General features: G+C 36.4%; 1 long non-coding RNA gene across 2 annotated transcripts; it reads left to right on the top strand.

The window, feature by feature from the left end:
• Window positions 1-1,946: 1,946 nt before the first annotated feature.
• On the top strand, window positions 1,947-14,750 carry LOC116098269. Of its 2 annotated transcripts, XR_004121764.1 has the most exons (3): window positions 1,953-2,047; window positions 7,431-7,515; window positions 14,428-14,750. It is a non-coding gene; the product is annotated as an uncharacterized LOC116098269 (long non-coding RNA). The 2 variants fall into 2 exon arrangements; XR_004121763.1 differs by lacking the exon at window positions 7,431-7,515 and having other exon boundaries at window positions 1,947-2,047.
• The last annotated feature ends 5,792 nt before the right edge of the window (window positions 14,751-20,542 follow it).

Below are 20,542 nucleotides of genomic sequence, written 5' to 3' on the forward strand. Positions count from 1 at the left end.
ATGTCACTGAGACACACGCACAAGATGATTGACGTCACTAGAGACAAGCACAAGATGAGTGACATTACTGAGAGACAAGTACAAAATGTGACATCACTTGAGAGAAGCACAAGATGAGTGACACCAATAAGACAAGCACAAGATTAGTGATGAGAAGCAAGCAGAAGAAGTCAATTGTAAATAGCCAAAAGATGCATACTTATATTCCATTTGAAAATCCCATTTCTAAGCGTATGCCTTTAAGTACATCAATGCAAGCATGAAATGGAATAGACATAAAATGTTCTTTATGACATTTAACATTATTTCAGACAAAATTTAGAAATAATTAATATATACAAGCAGATTCTTTCAACAAGAAGTAAAAAGAAATAGAAAATATGTATTGGCTATATCTTGCTATCCCCAGAAGATTGGTTTCAGGACTCCAGTCAGAGCCAAAATGTATAAACACTTGCATCCTTACTTAAAATGATGTAACATTTGTAGAGAACTCAGGTACATCCTCACACATTCTCTAAATAATGGCTAGTTTACTTTTACATAATGAGATTAAATACTGTGGGAACAGTTTTTATACTGTACTGCTCAGAGGCTAATAACAAGAAATAATAATCTGTATTCTGTGCAAGTGCAATAGTTTTCTAATATTACTGATCCAGGATTGGATGAGTCTGTGGATATGTAATCATACGCCTGGAGCTAAGGCTAATTTTATATGCAAATGCAAAATAATATGCTAGATATTCTGTTAAAAACATACTGTATTTTTTAGGATAAGTATGTCCAATTACAAGAGATGTAATTACATGAAGAAATTCAGTCTTTGTCTGAGATCCAACTTTAACTAAAAATTTACATTATTATTATTATTATTATCATCATCATTGTTATTAATAGTGTATGTGTGGATGCATGCACAACCACCTATACATGTGGTCATATTCATGCCACTACACATGTTTTGAAGTGTAGTGTACATTTGACAACTTTTGGAGTCAATTTTCACCTTCCACTTTGTTGAGGATTGGAAGGTGTTTGTACTCTCAGACATCTTGCTCCAGGCTTAAGTGGAGCAGTGACCTTCTCATCATGGCCTATTTCTGCTCCCATCTTGAGGTAGAGCACTGTGGTTATAGATACATGGCTCTACACCCATTTATGAGTCCTAGGGATCAAGTTCAAGCCCTGACTTGTTTAGCTACCATTTCTACCTCCAGAACCATCATCATTTTTATTTGCTAAGTCCGAAAAGAATTTTTGAGGGAAAGGCTCTGAAATGGAATTAGCATGAGGATTCTTAAAGCATTGTCTTCGAGATGAGCACCCTAGGATGGGGAAGCGCGACTAAGCAGGACCAATAGCTGACAAAGCCACCTGTGAGCTAAATTCCAAGAAACGCCAAGCAAAATCCCCCTAAGTGGGCCAGAGTTTCATTGTGTCCTCTATTTAAAATGTTATAGTGAAGAGTCAAGCATAAAATATCACTATAGTTAGGATTTTTCTTTTGAAGTTTAGACATGAATAAGCCATCCATGGTGATAATGAGAGGTGTGTATGGATGTATTTATTTTTATTTTTTATATGCCTAGAACCTTAAAAAAAGACACAACAAATTAGAAATTTTAACATATATTTAGATATTTCCTTTTTCCTGTCATATCAATATTTCCTCAGTCTCTGTCTGTCTGTCTGTCTGTCTGTCTGTCTGTCTGTCTGTCTGTCTGTCATCTCTGCCACTAACCCTGGCTAGCCCTCTTTTCCTAATCTTTTGACCTCAGCCTCCTGAGTCCCGGCATTAGAGGTACACACCACTACACACAGTTTACTATCCCCTAAGTTTAGTATTGTTTTTCTTGCTGAGATGCCTGCTCATAAACTTATCCAAACGTGCACCCTCTTCCTAACTCATAGAAGATGACCTCATCATCGCTTCTAGGTTACATCAGTGTTCTAAACTGTTAGGCAGTGGCCTCAACTATTGATGTGGCAATATCAAGATATTTCTGACTGTCACAACAAGAAGATTCAGTTAGCATTCATCAACGTAAGCAACTACAAAATTAAAGAACACTGGAATAATCTGGTAGAGTGAGCCAGCAAAACCGTAATAGTTCATAGCTCTACTTTGATGATTCTTTAAGCATTTTTATTGGAGTACTTTCAAGGGGATAGTCATTCTGTAATAGAAGTGAGTTGATGCTTACATAATAATTTACTTAAAATGAATGCTTGAGGAGTTGAGGGTTTGTGTTGTAAAGATTACATCACAGGTCAAAGGCGGGTTGAAATACTGAGATTCATAACTGTAAAATACTATTAAAATGTTCTCCCTACTTGGGAGTTAGGGACCAGTTTTAAAAATTTCCCTAACAGGTATTCAGATACATATATACCCAGAGATTGGCCTGTATTGGATAGAGCCTGATAATACTTGGATCCCTTTTCTCTGTAAGTGTTTCTGGTTGTTTTCTGGTATGAAAGATATAGCTTTTGTGTGTGTGCTTATATGGTAGTCCTTTTGAGTAAATCACAATTGCTGCATTTAACCTTTATCTGCTTGACCACACCCCTTCCCCTTTCTCCACATTCCTGCTCTTTTAGGCAAATTCTCTTTATAAGTCCCTTCTCCAGAAGGGTGGATCTGAAACATTTCATTTCAAGTCTTAGTGAGATTTTCCTTACACTTGCCACATTTTTCTATTTCTCTGAAAAGTCATAAATTTTAAAGTATAATTATTAAATCTGTATAGAACTGTGAGTGTGTGTGTGTGTGTGTGTGTGTGTGTGTGTGTGGTGTGTGTGGCCATTCATACCTAGAACAGAGTACATGTTTGTTCCATTTGCTGGCCATCTATGTGGTTAAAGGTATAGGCATATATTTCATAAATAGTTTTCTTAAAAGTAAAAAGAGGGGAGTGTGAATAGCATCCTCTTAAGCTGAGCAGGAGAAAACTAGAAGTCATACTGGGAAATAGCTTTCATTTTTCATAAATGTTATAATTAACCATTTTGGAACTTAAACCATGATTGTGACCCCTCTTGTTCTTTGAGGTGTCCACACCCACTTTCAGTATGATTTGGGGTGTTAAGTCCTGGTGTCAATGCCAATTCTAACTTAGAAATTACATTCTTCCTACTCAGAAATTCCTCCTGGAGTTTCAATAGGAGAAATTATTCTTCATTTTTCCCCTCCTGAAAACTGTTGTGTAATATTGCTGGCAGAGAAGAGAGACTGGTTCCACCCCAAAGCTAGCTAGGATTCAGGGAAAGTTGAAGCGGCATCTATATATAGTATGTAAAACGCCTCAGGCTAACGGCAGATGAAAAGCACTCCAGATAGGTAGGGCATTATTACTACTAAAGTGCTATTATTTTGACTTTGTAGCTGTAAGTTACATCAAGCCTGTAAAATGTGCCTGACAGAATAACAGCCAGATGTGCCTCACATCCTGGGTCATAGCCCCTGACAATTTGTTTCGCTTATAGCAATGCTACCTGTTAATTTTTATTAAGCAAAAATAATTTGAAATTTTTTTTTACTGTATATGTCCCTAGTTAGAGTGAAATGGCCAACAAAACCATTGGTTACAGTGGCTCTTTCGAGCACTTAAATACAGGTACTGCCAGCCTTGCTCAGGATATTTAAAAAAAAAAAATTAGAAAAAAATAATCTACTCCAGTCACACTGAGTCTTAAACACGATTCAGTTGCTACCTGCTGATTTAATCAATCCTTTTCAGTGGAAAAATAGAAATTGGAGTGTAATATGCATGATGAAAAATTTTAATAAAACACGTCGGGATTTCTCTTCCTTAATGGGAAATGGAAATGATTTAGCCAATGCACATTTAAAAATCTTCTGTAAAAAAACATAAAAAAGAAAGAAAAGGAAAACCAAAAGACAGAAGGATATCAAAGCCTGATTATAATCCAGTATGTTTACTGCAATATAGAAGCCCTTCGTGTGTATCACTCTGGACTCCAAGAGATAATGTGGGTGAGTCTGAAGACCCGGGGCCAGCCCGTTAGTGAAGGTGTTTTGGTTTTGATCTCTGAGAGGATCAGAGAATTTTGCTTTCCTCTGTACATAAAACCAATCCCCACACTCACACTGCATCTTTGGAAATAAATGGTAAAGAAGAGGGCTCAAGACACAAATTATTGAAAATCCATTTTGAGGCAAATAGAGGCACTCTTGCCTTTGATGCTGAGGACTAACGGCAGCAATATACAGCAGGCTACATTTTTATCAACAGGTCAAATGAGAAGCCTTTCCTATCCAAATAAAGATCAAGCTAGTTGCAGTTATTTCCCTCATGCTATAGAAAGGTGGTGGAATACAGATTTTCTACTAAGTACTAAACAAAAAAAAAAAATAAGAATTGTTTTGTTCTGAGTAAAGGCTGTCCAATGGAGTTTTCTATGATAGCAAAGTCCCATGTTTGTATTTTCTCTATCATGAAAAGGTCATTAGGTACACATAGTCACTGAGTACTTCTGAGATGTGGTAAACGTAAGTGACAACTTGGATTTTAAATTTTCGTTTGATTTAAATTTATTGTAATATCTGCATGTGACTAGTGTTTGGGAAGATGTGATCTAGGCATAAGAAGGAGCTATCCAAAATGGTAGACATTTCCAAGCTGGAGTATATTCACTTTTTTTCTTTCTTTTTTATTAATTTTTTATAAATAATTTTATTCATTTACATTTCAAATGATATCTTCCTTTCCAGTTACCCCTCCACAAACCCCCCATCCCATCCCTCTTCTCCCTCCTCCCCTTTATCTCTATGAGGGTGCTCCTTCCCCCACTCACCCACTCCAGCCTTATAGCTCTAGCATCCCCCTATGCTGGGACATCAAGCCCTATTCCCCTTCCATTGATGTCAGATAAGGCCATCCTCTGCTACATATGTATCTAGAGTCCTGGCTCCCTCTATGTATATTCTTTGGTTGGTGGTTTAGACCCTGGGAGCTCTGGGTGGTTCAGTTAGTTGAACTATCCACCCTTTCTAACAAAGGCTGTCTGTGCACTTTAACCAGCTAGTGGAATGTTACCTAGTTTTGTCAACTTCCTCACTAGACTTACTTGTGAGTAAGTCCATAGTATATTTTCTTATTAGGGATTGAAGTGAGAATTCCCATCACATTTTTGGGTGATGCCACCCCTAGACAGATGGTTCTGGGAGCTATAAGAAAGCTGTCTGGGAAAGCCATGTGAGAGCAATCCGGTAAGCAGTACCTTTCCAGGTCCTCTGAATCAGTTCCTGCCTCCAAGTTCCTTCATTGATTTGACATGATTTCTCTAGATGATGAGTGTACGAAATCTGTGGTGAATAAACCCTTTTTTTCCAAGTTGTTTTTGGTCATGGTGTCTTATAACAACAATATACATGCTTCCTAAGGCAGGTGGTGTAACAGAAAGAACTAGGGGTTGGAGTTTGTGTCTCTAGAATCTAGGCAAGTTGCCTCCTTAGGAAAAATTACTTCATTGGGGCTGAACTCTATATTTAATAATGGACTAACAGCAGCAAAACACAACAAGCTACATTTTAATCAACAGGTCACATTTCAGATTTGTGAAAATTAACACAGGAAATGTGCTTATGACCCAAGTATAAGACCTGCTATCTGAGAGGTTGACCTCAACATTCATACTTGCTCATTATCATCAGAGATAGGCTGATGACTACAGACCAAAGCCTAAGCTGGGCATAATCATTAATCTATGAGCATTTAAGTATTATAGATGTGGGTGGATTACTGGGATGCCAGCCAAAATGTCTAAACTTAGTAAAAGGTTAAACTTATCCCATCCATCCATTCATCCATCAATCTAAATACCAATTTGTATGTAATACTCTGCTAGACTCTATGGAGTGAAGGAAGGAGACTCAGTTTACCTCGCCTACCATGTAGTCCAAGACAACCTATGATTCATTCAGCTGGGACTTTTGCAACAGTGGTCTGTCAATAGTGAAAACTGATGACCCAACATACTTGTTGAGAGATGTCAGAGAATCCCTTCCTAGTGACCCGAGGGATGGCAGTAAGCATGTGTCTGTTGTTTCCTCATACTTATAATAGACTGCTTCTAAATGATTGTAAATGACAACTATGTCTTTTTCATTTGTGTGATAATAGAGGCTATGCTCTATTTAAAAAAAAAATTCCTGTAGATGGTAGCTGTTTTGGTTTTTATCTGGAATGTACCCCCCAAAAAGATGGGTATTAAACAGATGTTCTCAGCCAGTGATGTTTGGGAAGTTGTAGAACCTTTGGGATTTGGGTTTAGCTGGTAGAAAAGAAGGTATAAACCTTCGTAGTATCTCAGCAGACAGGCTCTGGTTCTCTCTGCTCCTGATCGGCTAGTGCTCTCTGCCCAGCCATGATGGACAAAGAACTCTCGGACATGGTGAGAAAAGCAAATACTTCCTCAGTTAAGTGCTTCTAATTAATTGTTACAGTAATGAACATGAGTTACCATCAAGTACTGTTTGAAGAAGAAAATCAGTGTTCTCTTTCTGACAATGTTCTCTATCTTGAGATTTGAAATCACAAGGCAACACACAGGACGAGTGAAATAAGCCTTTGAAAAGGCACTCCCACCCACTTGGGTTGTGAATCTATGAAAATTCAGACCACTCACTGGGACCCGCATTAGATGGTTGCTTCTCTGGATAGGGAGTAGGATAGCACAAAACTGTGGGCAAGAGGGCATGAAACAGCCTGAGAACCACAAATGCATGCTCAGCCTTCTACCATCCATAAGCCCCTCTGGGTGTCAGTGTCCCTGGCACAACCTGGTCTCTATCTCAAAGTCAACGATACTGCCTGGTTCTCTGAATTTAAAAGCAGAGTTGGGCTAGTGACAATTATTACTCCCTGGAGTACATACATGACCGTTTGTTTTCAGACGTCATATTTGTCATAACTACCTGATGCTTGTGAAGAAATTTATCAAATTGTAAACATACAAAATGAAAACATATTTAAAGTTCAAAATATAAACTCATGAATGAATGAATGTATACGACTGTTAGCTCTTCTAACAAGAGGTACTATAAAGGCTAGAAAATGATTCATGTTTTTTTTTTCTTTTTTGTGGCAGATGAAAGATTGGGGGTATTTTTTGTGCACCATGTAATTAAAAATGATTTCTGAAATTCAGAGTCATGATGCCTAGCTAATAAATCAAATACTAATTTCTCATAGAAAGTTCAAGTGTAGACAAATAAAGGAACACAAGGATGAGTTTCTCCTGATAGGTCTTTTCCTTTGTCATGTAACAAATATCAGCATAAAAGTAGGTGGCTTAAAAGAAATCATCAACAGGACTTTTATATTTAATGAGGAAAAAACGACATACAAGAAAACCCAGGCATGAGGCGAGGCAATTGATTTCTCAGTTGGGATGTATTTCAGGGAAAGATGGCAGCGTGCCTTCTCCATCAGGACTTGGTCATCATTCTGCTATTCATGAACAGATGCCTTACGCACATCCCCAAGTGTAAGTGAATTCATTAAAAGATCTGGGGAATTGGGATATTAATTCTAAATCATTACATATTATAGATTTTCTGGAAACAAGTAGGGGGACATGGCAAGGAGAGGAGACAGGAGAGATTTTATTTGACTCTTGGCCAGAAGTTGGTCTCTTGAGATCAACCCAAAGAGTTCTTTTTAAAAAGCATAAGTTTATAACTCTTAAAAAGATTTAAGCAGATATTGTCACAGGGTAGAAGGTGACACAAGACAAAAGTTGAGTCATGAACACCAGATGCCATATATGGAAGAAGAAAGAGATAATCTGGATAAAAGAGTATGCAAATTATTTTGTTCTCTATGTACTAAAGAAATAATTTTCTGGTAGCAATTATGTCAGTGCCTCTGTCCTACAGAGCATTTGAACTGAGACTGTTAATAATAGTAAACATTACTATAAATATATTGTGGCATGTTTCTTTTTTCTTTTCAATTTAGAGCTTGGTTGCTCTCTTTCCAGATTATTTTTTACTCAGACAATTTGGCACTAGTTAGTTGATGTGTGGGTGGGTGTATTTTCTCACCTGCACAATTAACTTGAAGTTATTTTTGGAATCATTTTCATTTCCAGCTATTATGATGATACCATACTTGGGAAAAATGCTGTTGAGTTTGAATTCAGAGATTCTGAATATCTAAGGGCAAAATGTGACAATCAGGTCACAGAGAGAACTTCAAAATAGCATCAAAACTATATTAGGACAAAGTTGTCAAGAATATAATTCCTATGGCTGTGTTTCTTCATGCATTTTGCCCCTGTTTCTTGAAGTCTCATCATGGCTGTCCTATGGGTGAAAAATTAAATGTGTCTATCTTCTTTTCAAGTGACTTAAATGCCATAAAAATGGAGGAGTAGTTTGAATGGTACCTTCAAAATATTATTCAGAAATATGGATGAAATGAATTGCCAAAATACACTTTATTTCTTTAATGCAATTCTGCTGAATATTTTTATATTTGGTCCTGTATTGTTAATTTATTTTGATATTGGTTCTTCAGTCCCACCAACACCACAGCAGTGGTGAGATAAGTATTTTTACATATTGGTTGGAAAATAGGAAGTATGGATTTTAGAAGTTATACAAATCTTTTGGGTAGAGATCTCCACTTTGAAGAGATACATGATTTAGGCATCTAGATATTTATCTTTTCTAAATTAAAACAAAGAAACTAAAACCTATAGGTCATATCTGGCCCACTGGTTGTCTTTGTATATAAAATCTTGTTTGAACATCAGCCTGCTAGTTTTGAATACAGTCCATGACATTTTTGTAGAGTCTAGTCATTTTCATACAAATCATAAGAGTTCCATAGCTTAAACTATCTACCGTCTAGTTCTTTAAATAAAATTTTCCAACAAATATTTTACTTGATGTTTTGAGATTGCAAGAATTTTGTTTCTCTTATAAATTATAAAAAAAATAATTTGCATATGAAAAAATCCAAGTCATAAGTAATAGTTTACTAAATATGAATACTTGAGTCAGGGTTAAACAATGAATATTAATTACTAGTCAACTCTGTAAAATTGTTTTAATAATATATATTTAGATTTTCTTTGTGAAAGTCATTAGTTTAAAAAATTCACCTTTCTAGAAAGTCTAGCTTTTTTTTACTTAAAATAATCTGGGAGATATGTATACTTTGAAGTATCTTGTTTAATTAATGGCAATCCATGCATCAGTTCTACTCTTGAAACATGAATGAGGTAGTTAGCAACTATGACATCATGAGGAACAGTGGGATTGTGGGAAATAGCAAACCCTAGCAAAATTTTATGTTCACATTCCTGCCTTGGATATTAACATATCTCAAGTTTGACCAAGTGCCTTTAAACCCTGTGGAAAAACCCAAGGAAAAAGCAAATACAGAGGAGTTGTGTATATCTTGAGTTGGGTTTACAGTAGCCATAAGTAATCCTGTCTTGTAAAAAATGGTATTTGAACTTTAAAAAGCTCAGCTTTTTGTTATCACTGAAGATGGTGGAGCAAAACTTTCACACTTGAAAGAAAGGTGACAATTTGAGTAGAATACAACACAATGCACCAACTCATTATTCTTTCAGTCAAGGCACAGTTCTCTGCCAACTATTTCCATCCAGCTGTTTAGCTCCACTTTTTCTCTCGTGTAATACAGTGTTCAAAGATGGGAGGCAACAGCCCCCCCCCATTTTGTTCATACAAACCAAGAGGAAGGAGTCAATACTTCTGTCAGTTAGGTAGACTGGAGACCAAGAGCTAATGATTAGATAGAGTATTATAAATGCCATTCTTAGTTTGGATTTCAAACATCTCCGTGGAATGCTTGAATTAAAACCCTGTATAAAATGGGTTATTCAAGAAACAAACTCACAATACCTATGTATCAAGACAAATACCAAGAATTTGGTGAATTTTACATAAAATAAGGACATCTGTTCATTTCTTGATATATGTAATAGTCTTGATAAGATTGACAAGTTAGTTCTAGGCATGTACTCAGTATAAGAAGAGCCTTGATGTATATCACCCATCTGCCCTCAATTTTCCACATATCTCTTCCTAATGATTCAAGGGATGCATGCACCCCATACTGCTAGGCTTAGACTAACAGAAAATCAATTTTGTCACTGACATTTTTATTTTTCTTACTAAACATGTAGGAGCACTGAAGAGCATCTGTGATATTAATCACAGTAATTCATGATAGCTCTTATTGGGGACATTTGCTTAAAGATTGGTAGTAAAAGTTCCTTCCCTGTGATTTACCTGTCAAATCTTACCCACTGATGACTCTACTCATGTATAAAACTCATATGAGGCTATGACTATCTTGAGAGACCAAGTTTCTGTCCCCAACATTCAAAGTCATTCTGAAGATTTTTTAAGGTAAAGACAGAGTTAAAAGTATGCTCTGGTAGCAATCCAACATGTGCAGGTTGACTCTGCCACCAACTTTGAAATGTAGGTTCAAAAAAAAAAACTGTTTCCTGTTAGCATTAACTATCATATAGAGCTGGGGATAATACTTTCCTCTTTTAGTTGCTAACAAATGGCATAAGACAAAACTGGGATAAATTTGACTTTGTGCTTGCCTTTACTCTGATTGGTGTATACTAGAGAAATATATTTAACATTAACAAATACAATACGAGTGAAGATTGGCATGGTGGAAACATGGGCAGCAAAGGGTAGTGGGAAAATAATAATCTAGAGACAGAAAATATTAATTCCTATTGGAAAGCTATTTTTGGCAAGCTGTGGGATACCCAGTGACAATGTAGCTTATGAAAGGCAATTCCTGCCACTTTTCTAGCTGAACATAATTCTGAAAGCAGAATACAAGTATTTTAATTGGGATAAATCAGATAAAAAACTAAATATCAGGATATTTCTATGACACCTTCTTCAATAGAATTCCGTCTTACAGCCTGCCCTGTCAAATATTTTATATTTATGTTTATGTTCTCTTATCATTGGCATATGTTCTCTGGGTTCCCCACAACTGGCATGTCAGTTTTTAATTTATATCCCAAAAAAACTCAACCCAGAATATTTTTGCTTGTGGAAAGGTTCGTAAAAGGCCACAAGTTTCCTTTTTCCTCATACAAAATTGGGGTTTCAATACAAGATAGCACAAGTATAATGATTTACATGGTGTTTAGCATTAGCCGAATGTGGTGAGTGGGATTGATTTATGTCTCTTTAGAACACCGGCAGCTCTCGTTTATATATACATCAATAGGTTGTGTGAATGTTCCTTTTATAGTCTAATCAAAGCCACAGACAGGAATATAGAAGCTCCTGTAGAGGGTGTGTTCCCTTTCTAGATTTATTTATTTTTTTTTTTTTTGAGACAGAGTTTCTCTGTATAGCCCTGGCTGTCTTGGAACTCACTCTGTAGACCAGGCTGGCCTTGAACTCAGAAATCTGCCTGCCTCTGCCCCCCAAGTGCTGGGATTAAAGGCATGTGCCTCCACTGCCCGGATGTGTTCCCTTTCTAAAGGCAGAAATAAATAATGCATCCACTACTTTTCTCAATGCTGTGACAAAACATCTGAGAAAAGTAACATAAAGATGGCTTTACTTTGGCTCACAGTTTGAGGGATACAGTCCATGATGGTGGGGAAGGCATGGCCACAGGAGTATAAGATGGCTGGTCACTTACATCCTCAGTCAGAATGCAAGGAGAGATGAATGTCCTAAAATTTGGATGGTACCACTCACATGCATAAAGTCTTCTATCTTTAGTGAAAACATTCTGGAAAGACCCTCAAACAGCCAGAGGTATGCCTCCTGTGCCCACTCAGATTGACAATGAAGGCTGGGGAAGAAGAAGGCAGAAACCCATTGCCTACACAAAAGCTCTCCTTCCCTCTAGCTCTTCATAAGGCACCTGTTTAGATAGGACTTAAATTTAGGAACCAAGAACTGCATTTAGGGCTTAGGTATCTCTCATCTGAAAACCTAGAATATCACATCATCTTTAGAGCCCATCATTTCTCCAAATCCATAATAATTATAACCAAGTACTATGAGAATACGTTTATCCAAGGCTTCTAACACCATTGGTTGATTGTAATTTTGCATGTAGAGTCCAGCTACAGTAATTGGCATCTAGTAGGTATTCATAAATGAGGCCTATTGCCATTTTCTCTGGTATGACTGAAAGAACATTGTCAAATGATGATCATAGTTTATTAAAAGACCGACATTATGAAATAAACTTGTATATTATAAAGGGCTGGGTCAGCATAAAGGCTTCTTTTGCAATGTCTTACAAGTATGCTATGACTAATGACCACAATTGCAAAGCACTGCAGAAACCTCATCCTTTAATGATCCCCAGTCTTATTAAAAATGTTTGTGACTATTTCAAGAGCCCACAGGTCTTTAAAGTAAAAATTCACATATTTATGCATTCAGCAAATCTTAATGAGTACCTACCCCATACCTGGCAATGATCTGGCATTGTTTTAGAGACAGACCAGTGAATAACATTGAAGCCCAAATATATTACCGTTTGATATTTCAGCTGGGAAATATCTATAAATATTCATGTTAAGATAGAGAGAAGGCAACTTGGGATATAATTTTTGAGTTCAGAAAATGGGAAGTCTGACTCCAAATATTTTCTCAGTAGTAATCAGAATACAACATTTCATAAATCCAAGCTCAGTCATATTGAATCTTAATTTTTACTACTTCCATGTCCAAAACTGGTATTCATTCCTCTTTACAAATAATAAGAGAACTAGACATCCTCTTCTAAATCTGTAGGTGCTGGGACAGGGGAATGTAGAAGGGCAGGAAGAAGTAACTGCTGGGGAGGACGTAAGAGAAGAACCCAAAGAGAAGCTGCTGCTAATTTTTTTTTCTATGGTTCATTTGGCATTGAGGGAAAGGTCAACTTCCTAAATCAGGAGATGAGTGGAGGTCAGAGGACAACCCCATGTATCAGTCAGTCCTCACCTTCTGCTTATTTTTACAGACTCCTTTTGTTCAACATGACATGTACCAGGCTAGCTGCCCCACAGGCTTCAGGGGGTTCTCCTGGGTCTGTATTCCATATTGCCTGGGTCTGTATTCCATATTGCCATAGGAGCTCCAGGATTGGAGATGTGCCCTACTATGCCCAGCTTTACATGCATTCCAGGACTCTGAACTCTTGTCTTCCAACTTGTGTGGCAAGGACTTTATCCACTAAGCCATCTCCCAGGTGCAAATATCAGTTCTTTAGAATCAAGATGTGAATATTGCTACATACTAAGTTTTATATTCAATTTCTAGCTTACTAGCATATCAGAAACAATCTAATTTAATGTATTCTGTAATATTCTTTCTAAAATATTTTATCAATTTTTGGAAATTTTCATAAAGTGTATTTTAATTATTCTTATGCTCCCACTACTTTCATATCTACTCCCCCAACTCTCACCTCCCTATCTGTCCAACTTTGAGATTTTAATTGTTTTCTCAATTAGTCCAATTTGTGTTGAGAATGGGCTGTGCCCTAGAGTGAGGCTAATCTACTAGGGGAGGGTCACATTATTAAAACTGACTTCTCCAGAAGCAACTAAATGCCAATAGATCCTTAACTAGGGGTAGGATTTCATGTCCTCCTTCCCCCCTCCATGCTAGGATTTTGTCTGGTTTGAACTTGCACAGGCCTTGTGCACATTGTTACAGCATCTGCGAGTTTATATGTGCACTTTCCCTTGTGTCTGGAGCACACATTTTCCTAGAAGTCATATACCACAATCTTTCTAATCTCTCTCACACAGTGATCCCCAAGTCATGGAAGGAAGGATGTGATATATACATCCTACTTCCTTAGAACACTGATTATTTTTAATGTTTTTTTAAGAATATATGTGTGTGTGTGTGTGTGTGTGTGTGTGTGTGTGTGTGTAGATACATGTGTGTGTATATGTGTGTGTGTGTGTGTGTGAATATATTTTTTTTCTTAAAAAACACTGGGTATGTGTCTATGCACAAATATGTGTAGATGTGAAATTATCTATTTCATTTCACTTTTATATTATCTAATTTTCTTAGAAAAATTCTAAAAGTAAAATTATCGGATCCAAAATATAAATATCTAGTATGTATGATCCAAATACCTTTAAGAAACATGGTTCTAATTTTATGTCCTCAACACTGGGAAAGACGGGTTCATCTGATAGCTTTACAGCACAATAATTTGTTATAATATGCTGATATATTAGACAAAATGTAATACTGTAATCTAATCTTTTACTTGCCCATTTTTATTATGAGTAATAATCCTGCATGTTTATTAAGTCCAATTTTCTTAACCTTTCTGAGCTCCTAGCAAATATTTGTGATTTTATCTCCTTTTTTGTAATAGTGATATCCTTCTTTTTTGGATTTTCCAGAAATTTCAAAAACAATAATAAATAACAGTGGACAAAGTGACTATTGCCTAAAAACAAAATTTCTGGAAGTCCATCTGTGATGTGCGGCACTTAGACAAGAGTATCACCTGGGGAAGATGACAGGATTTGCAAGCAGATAGTAACAGAAAAATGAAAGATCGTTCATGCCCATGAGAGATTTGGATATGTTTGCCACGTAAAAAGAACATGCGATTTCCCTGTGTTGATTTCATCCTGGAGTCATCTTTACGGATTTCTTCTGGGAGTGAATAATGTTTTCTGTGTGTTTTTAGACTAAAGTAAATTAGTCTTTTCATCCAAAATGGATTCGAAGTGATTTTGTAGATCCTATCTTAACATGTATTTCTAGCTGTTTTTTGATTTAGAAAATCTGGTTTCTTTGACAAATCAGCATGTATAATCTAAAGTAGTGTAATCTTTCTTAACAGTTAAGTCAAACACAGCACATGCCTATCTCTGAGTTCCTTTCCACAACACACATCTTTGTGTTCCTTAGCTGTGTGGTGTGTGTGTGTGTGTGTGTGTGTGTGTGTGTGTGTGTGTGTGTACAGCTTAAGTAGCTGGAGGACTTTCCTGAAGAAGTCTCTTTCTGTATTTTAAGCATGCATCATAAAATGGGTTTTATGTGACCGGAAGTTGTTCTTCATAATTTTGGGTATCCTAAAGATGTCCTGTACATTTTATGCTCATCCCTTAAATTTTGACTTTTCACTTCATCCGCCACATAGGGAGTGTGTCGTAGAAAAATGTAAATGCTGGATGTTCTGCTCAGACACACATAAATTTAGATTCTTTTTGGAATTATTACAGCTATCTGTCAGCCTTAAAGCTTTGGAGCCAAAATTCTCTAATTCCAAAATTACGAGCCTGTGATAAAATGTGGTTTATATTGCTTTGTGGAATGTCGGCCCTTATGTACACTGTTAATAGACTGAAAAAATAGACACAGGCTAATGAGAAGTCGACCTTAATTCATTTTTCTGCAAGTCTTTGAAAATGTGACTCTTTGCCTCATTCTCTTTCAAAGCTCTAAGCATCTGAAGGAAACTATATGAACCTTGCATTTTTTTAGACTTGGGAAATTTACAATGGAAATCGACACTGAACTGTTTTTGCTTGGATTAAGCAATCATCCAAAACTCCTTCCCTATCGCTTTTCTCCTTTTGCTGGTTGGCAAGCCCATCCACTCATTTTCCACAACATCCTCAAAGTTAATTTCAGGTTTTAGAGGGCAACTTTACCACATGGCACATTCGTATTCAAATTCAAGTTGGATCCTCCAGGGCAAATTGTATACATTTCTGAACATGAATTTTCTTAAGTGTTAAGATGAGGCTGGAAGTGAGGGATAGCTAACAAAAGAAGCCAAGCTCGGGTTCTATGTGAATTCGTTGTATATAAGTCAAAGCCATAATGCCTGCAGGTAAGATAATATTGTAAAGAGAGTCGATTTGACAGAGAGCATTTTCTTTTGAGATTTGAATTTAAGTGGTTAAGTGCTTGCTCAGCATTTGGAAGCCCTGGGTTTGATCCCTGGTTCAGCCCTCCATCAAGGAAAGGGGAAGAACTGCGGGTGCAAATGATTGAAATATGTTATATTAAATTCTCAAGGAATGAATAAAATATTTTCAAAAGCAAGAAAAAATAAGATCATTAAACAAATATGTAGTGTTAGACATTGCACACCAATATTGCAAGACTTCAGAATTTGAGACATGAGTCATTGTCACTGTTATTTAGAAAACACTGATCTAGGAAAAGTTGAAGGGAACTTGTGGAAATAGTCATTTAGAATCTCATAAGAGACTATAACTCGCCAAGCCTGGACCCCGAGTCACCAAGGCTGCCCCAGTGCATCACTGTTTTTCTCCTTCACTCTTTCGTTTCCTTCATCTTTTTGATGTGACACTCCTCTCTTGTCTGCACTGACCATTAATATATATTTGCTCTCTTGTGGTAAGCAGAGGTTTATCTTCCATCACACACTGGAGTCCAAGTAGACAAATGTGTTTCTGGATAGCATTGGGGATAATTATGTGATTCAAGAGAGAAGAGCTGGAGGGAGACCCTGCAATTCACTGTCTGTGCCACCCTCTAATTGTGTATGCATTGAACCTAGCAACTGAGCAACACTGAGGAGCATCTGAAACTTAGTAGGCAAATTTGACATTCAGCCCTTGCCTGACTCTTGCACAAGTCAGTCACTTGCACCCCAAACCAATGCTCTTTGGATAATAAATGATCCTTAGGAATTTGAATAGAATAATTCTGTGATTGATTTGTTGTGTATTGTTTTCTCCAACTAACAAAATAAGCATGAAGTAGAACTACTCATCAGCTTAGTTTTTCTTTAAAATATTTAACTATATTTATTCACCCATGTGTGAATATATAAGCAATCTAATACTTTTCACAGTGGGCATGTGGACATCAGAGGACAACTTGAGGAAGCTGACTCTCTCCTTCCATCATGCAGAATCCAACTCAGGTCACCAAGCCAATGCCTTTACCAACTAAGCTATGTAGCTGGCCCAGTTTAAGAAAAAAAAATCATTGCTACTTCCTAACTCTTATTTTTCCATAATTTTCTCCTCAGCTTTTCTCCTGGAATCTCCTGGAATTATTTTTCCTACTTATTTTCTCCTATTTTCAATTCAAAAAAACATTAAAAATGTGGTTACAATTTAGTTTAAGGATCATTTTCTTGCTCAAAGAATTATACCTTTTTAGCTTAGGTTTTCTTTCTGAAAAAGCTCAAAGCAAGTTTATTGACAAAAATCTTTTTTTGCTTAGGGCAAAAATGAGTGAAATTATGCCATATGAAAGAGATTATTAAATATTTTATTTTGCTTTTTGGAAAAAAAAAGTCATGAGCAAACATTTGTAAGGACCTTCTTTATACTGAAGTTTATTTTTATAAACCTTGCTGAAGAACTTTCTGTCTGGTTCTTCCTAGTTAGGTTTCCTGAGTGTAAATACACTGAAATGCAACAGGTAACTCGGGAGCCCTATTTTCCAGACAGAAGAGTATGACACCATGCATTCTGATAAAATCCCATGTATGATGTCTCTGCCTTTCAGAATTATCCATTGGCTGTTCTGCTGAGCCTTGTATACATGTACAAAGAATTCTTCCAAAGGTTAGTGTGTGGCTCTCTGTCAAATCATTTAAGCCAAGTTTTGGTTACTATTTATTCTACAGCAACATAGCTATATTTAAGGAATAAGACATATTTCTTAACTAAAGCACCACTTGAAATTATGTACTTAGTTTCATAACTTGATTGGCTCAGCTAGTATTTCCCCAGTGCTTGATATATGAGAGCCAGTGGTTTAATATTCTAATGCATGCAACATCACAACTTTAGACCCCTTATATATGTCCTTTCAGTTAAAACTTCACAGAAACCCAATCATCCCAATGTGGATATTATAATGTTTTATGAAGATTGACATACATATTGCTATTTTTTTCTGAAAGCTTTAAAAACTGTTTCATTTCTTTTAAAAAATATTACTGGGGTTTAGGGAGAAAGCTCAATTTGTATATGATCATGAGTACCCGAGTTCAATCCCTACCATCATGTACTAAGCAGGACATGGTGATATGTGTTTATAATTCCAGCTCTGAGGAGACAAAGATGATAAGATCCTTGGTTCTCACCAACTAAGATAGATGGCACCTAAGGAACACTCAGGCTTCCAAACACACGTGCAGTCACACACAAGTAAAATAATGAATTTCTATATAGTTTTTTGATGGACATGTTCCCTAATCAGTCAGGAGGTTCCCAGTTTATAGTTATTAATAATCATTTCAGGTTTACTACTTTTGTGATAGTTTAAGGAACTATAACAAAAAAAAACCCCAACAAAACAAAACAAAACAAAAAACCAAAAACAAACCACAAAAACATGGTATGGGTAACATTTTTCTTTATTCTGATCTATAAAATGCAAATCAAGCCTTATGAGTTCATATTGCCAACTCCCATTCTACCATAACCTGTGTTGACCAATTTAGTATTTAGGACATAGAAACAAAACATATTTGAGTTAGGCAGTCTCAAGCAGTCTAAGGCAGGAAAAAATAGTAATGAGATGGAGAATGGTTGGAAAATTCAAACAAACTCCCAAATCCAAGAATGAAAGCCAAAGCAAAAATGGAAATAAACACAAAAATAGATTAGCATTGGAGCTAACAAAGGAGACATGAGATGTAACTTTCAGACACCAGTGCCCTGTCATTGGCAGATGAACAGCAGAGGGGTGTTCAGGTTTGGGTACGTTGTGATTCAGAGCTGGCTATAGACAGTGTTCTATTTTCCAGAAGTGCTGGGATATCTGGTTATCTCAAAATGTTAGCCAAATATAGTGTGTAATCTCTGATGTAAATAAAGCTTTATTGGACTGTAGTTACACTCATGTATTTACTTACTTTTATGGCTCTTGCCATACCACAATGGCAAAATTGAACTTTTGTGACAAAGCCAAGAGCCCCCAAATCCTAAAATACTCACCACAAAGTTCTTTTACATAAAGTGTTTGATAACTCCAGATATATTCAAATCTTCTAATGATACTATATATTCTCATTTTTATCTCCTGATTATATATGTTTACAGAATAGACATGTGTGCATGTGTATTTTAGAGGCAGTTTTCTTACACTTGATAAAGGATTCTTCTTTAGATATGATTTTATCAAATTTCAGTTTTAGGGTGCATACAAAATTCTCAGTTCTTGACAATTAGTTTATAAATTTCAAAATACAAGATTCGGGTTTTTAGATAGTCACCAATATTTTTCTTAACTCTTAAACATCAAGGCTTATGGAATCATTAAAATTAGCTATAAGTAGATTTTTGTTTCTATCCTCAATATTGGAATAATTAAACATATTTATGCTATTAGAATTAAACTGATTTATCATGGCATCATCATGGAAATTATATAGTTTCTTATTTTCCTAATATATTATTACAATATTTGCTTGTATTGGGGGAGATTAGTTGATATTTCAGGTCATGCAATGTAAAATAACTCATTATCCATGACCTTGAGACTGAGAATGTTATACATCAAATTTAACCCATATAAGACATTAGTGGACCTTATACTGACCTGGACCCATGTAGATATCCTTCCATATGGCACTTTTGATCTTGTCAAGATTCAGAGATACCCGGTAGACACATAAGACCAGATGGGAAAGAGCTACACTGACGATATAATTAATCTTCTTGGGATTCAAGCATAAGAATGAGAACCATAGTAAGGATTGTATATAGTTTGACTGGGCTTACAACTCTCATATTAAATAAATATGACTTTCTTCTACATCTGAGCATAATGGAGTGTGGGTACCAGCTTAGCACTTCTGTCATAATCAACCAAAATATGAAAACTATAAGAGGAGAAGGAGATTAAACAGATACCAGATAAATTTCAGCTCAAGGCACATCCTGGAAGTGAGAATAGCAAAGAAGCAAAGCCTACAGTGGCTTTAAATTTCTATTCTGGACCCTTTGTAGACTGAAATGGTAGGAGGGGAAAGTTAAAACAAAGAGCAGCAGATTCTCAGGATGGAGAAGTCAAAGCTGGGAATGTGGCAGAAGCAGCTCCAGTGGTATGAGCAGATTAATACAGGAAAAGGAATCATTTGGATAAGATGCTTCCAAGATCTACAAATGTCTACCCCAGCTTTTCACAAGATCCTAAGCTGTTCATGTGATGGGGAGAATTTATAAGATCAGAAAAGTAAATAATTCAATGAAAGCATAAGTTCTCCAAATTTGCTGTAGGTGAAATTGTCCTGAAGGACATTCACATTGTGGGACATTCTGGTTTCAACCAACAGGGAAGTCATGGCTCTGGTAAATAGCATCTTAAAATCTCAGTGTCCGAGAGAATAGTTGCATTTATGTGGAATAGGAGGCAGATCCAGGATATGTGATCCATGGCCAGAAGAAAGAGCATTCAATAGTCAAAGACCTAGAGTGACAGTGACAAAAACACTGGAAGATGGCCATTGTGAATATGTGAAATGACTTAAAGGAAACCATGGAGGTAAGAAAGAAACAATAGAACCTT

This window comes from Mastomys coucha, unplaced genomic scaffold (assembly GCF_008632895.1).
Source record: "Mastomys coucha isolate ucsf_1 unplaced genomic scaffold, UCSF_Mcou_1 pScaffold20, whole genome shotgun sequence".
Lineage (NCBI taxonomy): Eukaryota > Metazoa > Chordata > Mammalia > Rodentia > Muridae > Mastomys > Mastomys coucha.